We start from the raw sequence: 7,602 nt of genomic DNA, 5'->3' as shown, positions 1-7,602 counted from the left end.
GGGAATCTCCCTGGATTTTATAGCCCCGTGTGATAACGAGAGAAAAGGGGAAAAACTTGACAGACTTTGTATGGGGGAGGAAGTGGCACAAACAGGGAAGGATTCAGTGAATTTACCTCCCCGGGGAATTTCCTGACTGCACAAAACAGTTCAAATTACCCGCCCCACAGCTCAACTCCCCCTCCCCTCCCCCAGCCCGGATTGTGCCCGTTACCCCCGCCACCATCACTTCCCTGCTCAGCCCCCGCCCCCGCAACCAGCGCCCAGCGGAAAGTTCCGGCTGATACGGGCGGGGGGAAGGGCAGCGGCTTCAGCAGCTGTTACTGAGCATGCGCAGTGCCCGGGAGTAGCACAGCGCTACGGGAAGCGATTTAATGCCGCCCCCCCCCGGCTGGGGCTGGGGCGAGCAGAGGGTTAATGCCGGGGCCCCTGCACAGACCCGGAAGCAGCAGCGGCTCAACCCCGGGTCTCTCACTCACCGGCTCACACAGAAGCGGCAGCAGCAGCTTTGTTCTCCCGCCCCCAGCGGGGCTCGCACGGAGCATGCGCAGTTCCAGCTGCTGACCCCTCCCTCACCCGGGCTGGAGAGGGCGGACGCGCCCCCGGGGCAGGCTGGGAGATGTAGTTCCGGACTCTCCCTGGAGCGGAAGTGACGTCGGCGAGGGAGGTGGAGCCGGAGCGCGAATCGCGCGGGGCGCTGCGGTTCTGCCTGGCTCGTGCGGGGCCGTTGGAGCCTCTCCCGGCCGGAGAAGGTTTGTGCCGCTGGGGCTCTGGGCATGCGCAGATCGCGGCGGGAGAGACCTTCATTAACCCCCCCGTGCCCGGCCCGGCCCCTGCCCCCGCTGCGGCGCTGCAGCCTCCAGGTACCGGAGCGAGCCCGGGGGCGGGGGGGGGGTTCCGGGGGGGCTGGGAAAGGGGCGGGGCGGGGGGAAGTGTCGGTGCAGCCCGGACATGGCGGGGGGAGCCGGTGACCCCGGGGAGCGGGAGAGAAAGGGGGCTGAGACCCCCTCGGATTTACCGCTGCCCCCCCCGTGGGGACCCCCCGCCCCCTTTCTCCCTAGAGAGCCGCGAGCAGCCCCCAGGGTGACCCCCCTCCCCCAACCCCTGAGAAGTTCCCTGCCCCCCCCCCGATTGTGCCCCATTTTCTCTCCCCTTCGCCAGTGGCCAGTTCAGAGCTCGGGTTTGGGGGTTTCCCCCATTTCCCCTGCAGGGATTTGTCCTTGTGCGGGTGGGAAATGGTTCCCCCGAGTGATTCCTGAGCTGGGCAGAGGCTGGGGGGGCCTGAGACAGGGACACCTCTGGGCTGGGGGGGGCGGGGGGGCCTCTCTCTGCTGGCAACGGGGCCTGGGAAGGGCCGGGAAGGGGGGGGGAGGAACAAGCGTCCCCCATGGAGACGGCCCAGCCCCAGGTTTCCCAGTCCAGCTACTGCCCCTCCCCCACCCTGCCCAACCCAGCAGCCCCGTGCCTCCTCCATCACCTGCTAGTCACATTCCCAGATCCCATTGCCAGCCCCTCCCCACAGCCAGTGACCTGGCTCCAGCCCCCTCCTTTCCCCTGTGAAAGCCACATCACCCAGGGCTCCCTGCCGGCCATGGGAATGTGAGGCAAGAAGAATCCATCCCATTCTGTTGTTGATTCAATATCACTGTATAATCGCCCCAAATTTCCCCTCTTTTCCCTTAAATGGTTGAATCTCCCCACCTGTTGATGCTTGTCCCTTATATTGGCAAATATTTAGTTTGTGCCCCATTTTCTCCTCCGTTCTGAAATACTGATATTGAATTCTCGAAAATCTTCCTGCTTTTCTCTCCAGGTGTGTGACTGAGATCAGGGCTCTTATCGTACTGAGCATAGCCTTGTTCTGCCAGGTGCTGCAGAGACCCTAACTGAGATCTGGGCCCTGTTCTGCCAGGTGCTGCAGAGACCCTAACTGAGATCTGGGCCCTGTTCTGCCAGGTGCTGCAGAGACCCCAGCTGAGATCTGGGCCTTGTTCTGCCAGGTGCTGCAGAGACCCTAACTGAGATCTGGGCCCTGTTCTGCCAGGTGCTGCAGAGACCCTAACTGAGATCTGGGCCCTGTTCTGCCAGGTGCTGCAGAGACCCCAGCTGAGATCTGGGTCTTGTTCTGCCAGGCGCTGCAGAGACCCCAGGTGAGATCAGACCCCACTGTTGTGCCAGGTAAAACTGAGACCTGGACCAAGATCATGGCCCCCCTTGTGCCGGGCAGCACACGACTGCAACCCAAACTGCTGCCTCCATTGTGCTGGGCACTTCAGAGACCTCGACTGAGATTTATGTTCCCGTTGGGTCTGGCCCTGCACTGACCCCGACCCAGATCACGCCCCACCACTGTAGAGGGCACTGCACTGACCCTGACAGAGCTCCTGGCCCCACATTTTGCCAGGCGCTGCAGGGGCTCTAAACAAAATCTGGGATCCTGTAATGCCGGGAGTTGCAGAGCCCCCGACTGAGATCAGGCCCCCTGTTGTGCAGGACTCTGCGCAGACACTGACCAAGATCAGGGTCCCCATTGTGACAGGTGCTGAACAGACACTCAGGGTATCTCTACCCTGCCATTAAAACCATGGGCGGCAGGTTTGTAGAAATTTTGGTGGTGCCCAGAACCCACCCCGGCCCAAACTCTGTCCGTCCCCCTCCCCCAAAACTCTGCCCCCCTCCCACCCAAGGCTCTGGGAGGGATTTTGAGTGGGGGAGGAGGTCTGGGGTGCAGGAGGGGTGCAGGGTGCAGGCGCTGGGAGGGAGTTTGGGGATGGGAGGGGGTGTGGAGGAAAGGGGTGCAGGCTCTTGGAGGGAGTTTGGAGAAGGGAGGGGATGCAGGGGTGGGGCTGGGTTTGGGATGTGGGAGGGGGCTCAGGACTATGGCAGAGAGGAGGGGTCTAGGGTGAGGGCTGTGGGGTGGGGCTGGGGATGGGTTCATGATGCAGGAGGGGGCTCAGGGCTGGGGCAGAAGGTTCGGGTGTGGGGGGATGAGGGGTTTGGGGTGCTGGAGAGGCTCAGGGCTAAGGTAGAGGGTTGGGGTGTGGGGGGATGAGGGCTCTGGCTGGGGATGAGGGGTTTGGGGTGCTGGAGGGGCTCAGGGCTAGGGTTGAGGATGTGGTGGGGGGATGAAAGCTCTGGCTGGGGGTGTGGGCTCTGGGGTGGGGCAGGGCTGGGGATGAGTTTGGGGTGCAGGCAGGCTGCTCCAGGACAGGGGCCAGAGAGGAGGACTCCCCCCAGCCCTTTCCCTGCCGGCAGCAGCGAGCTCAGGGGAAGGAGCCCCCCTTTCCCACCCCCCCAGAGTACACTCACCCCCAGCACTGTCACTGCAAGTGCTCCTAGAGCCCCTCTCAGGTCCAGGAATCTCCCTCGCCTCCCCCATGGTGGGTGCCAGGGGGTGCTCTGTGCTCCCCCTCCCCTGCTGTTTTCCCTGACTGTAGCCTCACTGGCGGTGGGGGATGGGGCTGCCTCCTTGCCCAGCATGGGGCAGGAGTGGTGACTGTGGGCAGAGGGAGCCTGTGCTGATAGAGGTCCCACCGGAAAAGGGAAGGATCTGAGGTAGAAGGGCAGGCTCAGAGTGTGCCCTGGCAGTCGATTTGGAGGGCACTAGGACCCTGCAGCAGGGCAGCATGGAGCTGCACAGAAGAAGCAGGGACGCCCTGCTCCTGGGTCAGCAAGGGGGTTGAGGGGGCGGAAGACACTCAGGAAGTGCGGGGGGGGCAGTAGGTGGGGCTGGGCGGGAGACCTGGTCCCAAACATTGGTAGAGCTGGGCCCCTGGGCTCTGAATATTGCTGGTGCCTGGGCACAATGTGGGTATATAACTTGCCGCCTATGATTAAAACCCCCCAGCTGGCCCATGGCAGCTGCCTCAGGCTCACAGGGCTCAGGCGAAGGGGCTGGTTAATTGCAGTGTAGATGTCTGGGCTCGGGCTGGAGCCAGGCTGTAGGACCCTGCGAGGTGGGAGGGTGCCACCTCCCACCAGAGCCTTGGTCAGGGCTCTGCACAGACACTGACCAAGGTCAGGGTCCCCATTGTGACAGGTTCTGAACAGACACCAAGGGTATCTCTTCCCAGCCGGAACATGGACACCACAGTTAAACAGCCCCGTGGCCCGAGCCGTGTGAGCCCAAGTCAGCGGGCACGGGCCAGCCGCCGGTGTCTGACTGCAGCGTAGACATGCCCACAGGGACAGAGAGGCCTTGCCACAAAAAGCTCAGAGGCTAAATAGGCCAATGGTGGGAGGTGACTCTCCATTTTACAGATGGGGAAACTGAAGCTCTGAGAGCTGAAGTAATTTGCTCAAGTTTGCAGGGAGAATTTGGGGCAAAACTGGGAACTGAACCCAGATTGTTTAAATTCTTGCCTCTCCCCTTAACCCCAAGCCCCAGCATGTGTGTGTACAGCTTGTTTTGGGCTGTGTCTGCCTTGCATTGGCTTCCAAGGGAGGCTGTGGCATTTCCTTCACTGGAGGTTTCTAAGGGCTTGGCTACACTTGCAAGTTGCAGCGCTGGTAGAGGCTTTCCAGCGCTGCAATTACACCCCGTCCACACCTGCAGGGCACAACCAGCGCTGCAACTCCCTGGCTGCAGCGCTGGCTGTACACCTGGCCAGGTTGGGGTGTAGCGATTGCAGCGCTGGTGATCCAGCGCTGCTCATCAAGTGTGGACACACACCAGCGCTTTTATTGGCCTCCGGGGAATAAGGAGATATCCCAGAATGCTTTTAACTAAAATTACTCCCTTTGTTTTGTTATGCAGCCTGTCTTTGTTTTGTTGTGAACCTCCGGAGCTCCGTTTGGAGCTCCGTTTCTACCGGAGCTGCTAATCAGCTCCTGTTTGCTGTGATCAATCTGTGAACAATCAAATGAGATCCTCCTCCCTGTTGTGAACAGCTCTGTGGAGCTCCTCCGTTGCCGCTGCTGCTATCTAAAAAACAAACATAGCTCCTGTTTGCTGTGATCATCTGTACCTGGCTGTAAACAATCAAATGAGAGGCAGGCAGGGAAACAGCGGGGAGTCGTGCAGGCTGTTTGCAATTAAGAGTTAAGACTAAGGGGTCAGAAAAATGTTCTGATTTTTCAAGTCAGGAAGCTAAACACACAGTGTTGGCTCCAAAAATCCCCTCTCTCTTTCCCCCCGCTCCCTGTCACACTAGACCCCACTCCACCCCCCTCTTTTGAAAAGCACATTGTGGCCACTTGAATGCTGGGATAGCTGCCCATAATGCATCACTCCCAACAGCGCTGGAAATGCTGTAAATGTGGCCACACACCAGCGCTGGTAGCTGTGAGTGTGGCCACACACCAGCGCTGCTCCTACACAGCTGGATGACCAGCGCTGCAAACTACCAGCGCTGCAAACCGTAAGTGTAGCCAAGCCCTAAGACCAGGTTAGAGATACACCAGTCTGGGAATGTCTAGGGATACTTGGTTCTGCCTCAGCACAGGGGCTGGAGTAGACGCCCTCTCAAGATCCCTTCCAGGCCTACACTGAAATCATTCTCTTTCCTGCTGTTGTGTTCTACGCTGAGCTGTTTTGCATGGTGCCGTTTGGAACTGGAATCGCCCTGTGCTGTGCTGCAGAGTTTTATGGTGCATTGTTTTGCCTCAGCTTGTTTGGTGTCTGTGTTGGTTTGAGTTGAGCTCTTTCGCACTGTGTACTTTTGTCCTAGGGTGTGTTAGTTTGCATTGTGTTGCTTTCTTCTCCTTTGTATTGTGTCATTTTAGGCTGTGGAGTGTCGTTTTTTGTTGTTGTTTTTCTGAATTGCCTGACACTATGTTGTGGTGGGGTTTACTCTGTACGTTGTGTTTTATACGTATCTATTTCATAGCATCAGAGACATGTAGAGCTGGGCAGGAGCTCAAGATGTCATCAAGTCCAGCTCTCTCTGCCGAGGCAGGACCAAGTCTGTGTAGATTATCTCTGCCAGAGGTTTGTCCTACCTGTTCGTAAAAACTTCCAGGGACAGAGACTCCCCAGCCCCCCTTGTAAGTCCCTTCCAGAGGGAGGGGGAATGAGCGGGGGTTTGAGAGGCACTGGCTGGGGGAGGGGCGCTGGCTGGGGGGTCTCGGGAGAGGGGATGAGCGGTGGGGGTCTGAGAGGTGGTGGCTGGGGACGGGGCTGGCTGGGGGGTCTCTGCGGGAGGAGGGGATGAGCGGGGTCTGAGAGGCGGTGGCTGGGGAGGGGTTGGCTGAGGGGCTCTGTGGGGCTGGGCGGGGCTGCTGGTGGGGAGACGGGCTGGGGCGGTCCCGGGGAGACCTGGGAAAGGGGTGGATGGAAAGTGTCAGTGCAGCCCGGACATGGCTGGGGGAGGAGAAGAGCTGGTGACCCCCGAGGAACAGGGAGAGAATCGGGGGGGGGCAGAGATCCCCTTGGATTTACCGCTGCCCCCCCGTGGCGACCCCCCCTCCTCTCCCGTCCTGCCCCCTTTCTCCCTAGAGAGCAACGAGCAACACCCAGGGTGACCCCCCCTCCCCCAAACCCCTGAGAAGTTCCCTGTTCCCCTCCCCCGATTGTGCCCCATTTTCTCTCCCCTTCGCCAGTGTCCAGTTCTCACTGTGGCTGGTGGGGGCTCTGGGGGTGTCTGGGGCCCCTGGCCAGGGGCTCTGGGGACTGGGGGCCAGGGAAGATCTGGCAGGACCCTGACTGGGGCTGTGGGGGTGTCTGGGGACCCGGTTGTGGGGTCTGGGCTCTGGGTACTGGGGGGTGTCTGGGGGCTGCTACTAACCCTGATCCTGCTCCCAGATCAGTTTGTGCCACTATCCTGGCTCCAAGCGCGGCCAGGCAGCCCCAGCCAGGCCCAGTCACCCTGATAACTTTCTATCCACTTACCAAACACTGTCAGGTGAAAACACAGATTTTGTTTTTTTCTGCTCTTGAAAACGGCAAGAACTTCCAATCCCGTAGGAATTGTCCTAGATCTGGGGGGTGAGGCAGGTGGGAAGGGGGCTAGAAATGCCACACAATGGTCTCTTCCACAGTATTCTGGACTCCTTCTTTCTGAAATCTGGTTTCATTGAGACCATTGTTAATCCAGAGTCACTGCATGGAAAGACAAGGAGTGACTCCAGATGGACAGTGGGGCAAATGAGATCAGCAGTTCTCCCTGTGAGGAGGGGCTCTCATTAGCTGCTCTCCCCAGAGAGCTAAAGGACGGAAGCTGCTCAAACGCTCTGTCCCTCCCTGCTCAGGACATTGGGGTTCAGCTTCCTGGGTCAGACGCTGCAGCCTCCATTGTGATCTGGGAGGCTTAGCAGCAGCTGCTCCCCCAGCAGGGTTCTGTGCTGGGAAGTGACCTTAATTAAAACTTCTTCTCTGCCTCGTCCAGGTGATGACTTTCTCCAGCTGGTACTAGCCCCTTGGGGCAGCCCTGGGCCCTGTTAATACAAATTCTACCACAGACTCCAGGTAACTGAAAGACCTCTCGGAAAGTGCTGGGGACTGGCAAGAAAGTGACTCTGCACAAACAGCCTCTCCTCCCATTAGCAATTGCCAGGAGCAAATCCAGCCATGGGAGAGCAAAGCCCCCAGGAATGGGACTGTCCCAGCCAGAGGGGCAGGGAGAGAGGACAGGGGAAGGAGAGACTGAAAGGGGCAGTGGGAGA

Source organism: Mauremys reevesii, linkage group 12 (genome assembly GCF_016161935.1).
Source record: "Mauremys reevesii isolate NIE-2019 linkage group 12, ASM1616193v1, whole genome shotgun sequence".
NCBI classification, from domain to species: Eukaryota; Metazoa; Chordata; order Testudines; family Geoemydidae; genus Mauremys; species Mauremys reevesii.
The sequence above is the reverse complement of the archived record's forward strand: the minus strand, read 5'-3'. Positions refer to the sequence as shown.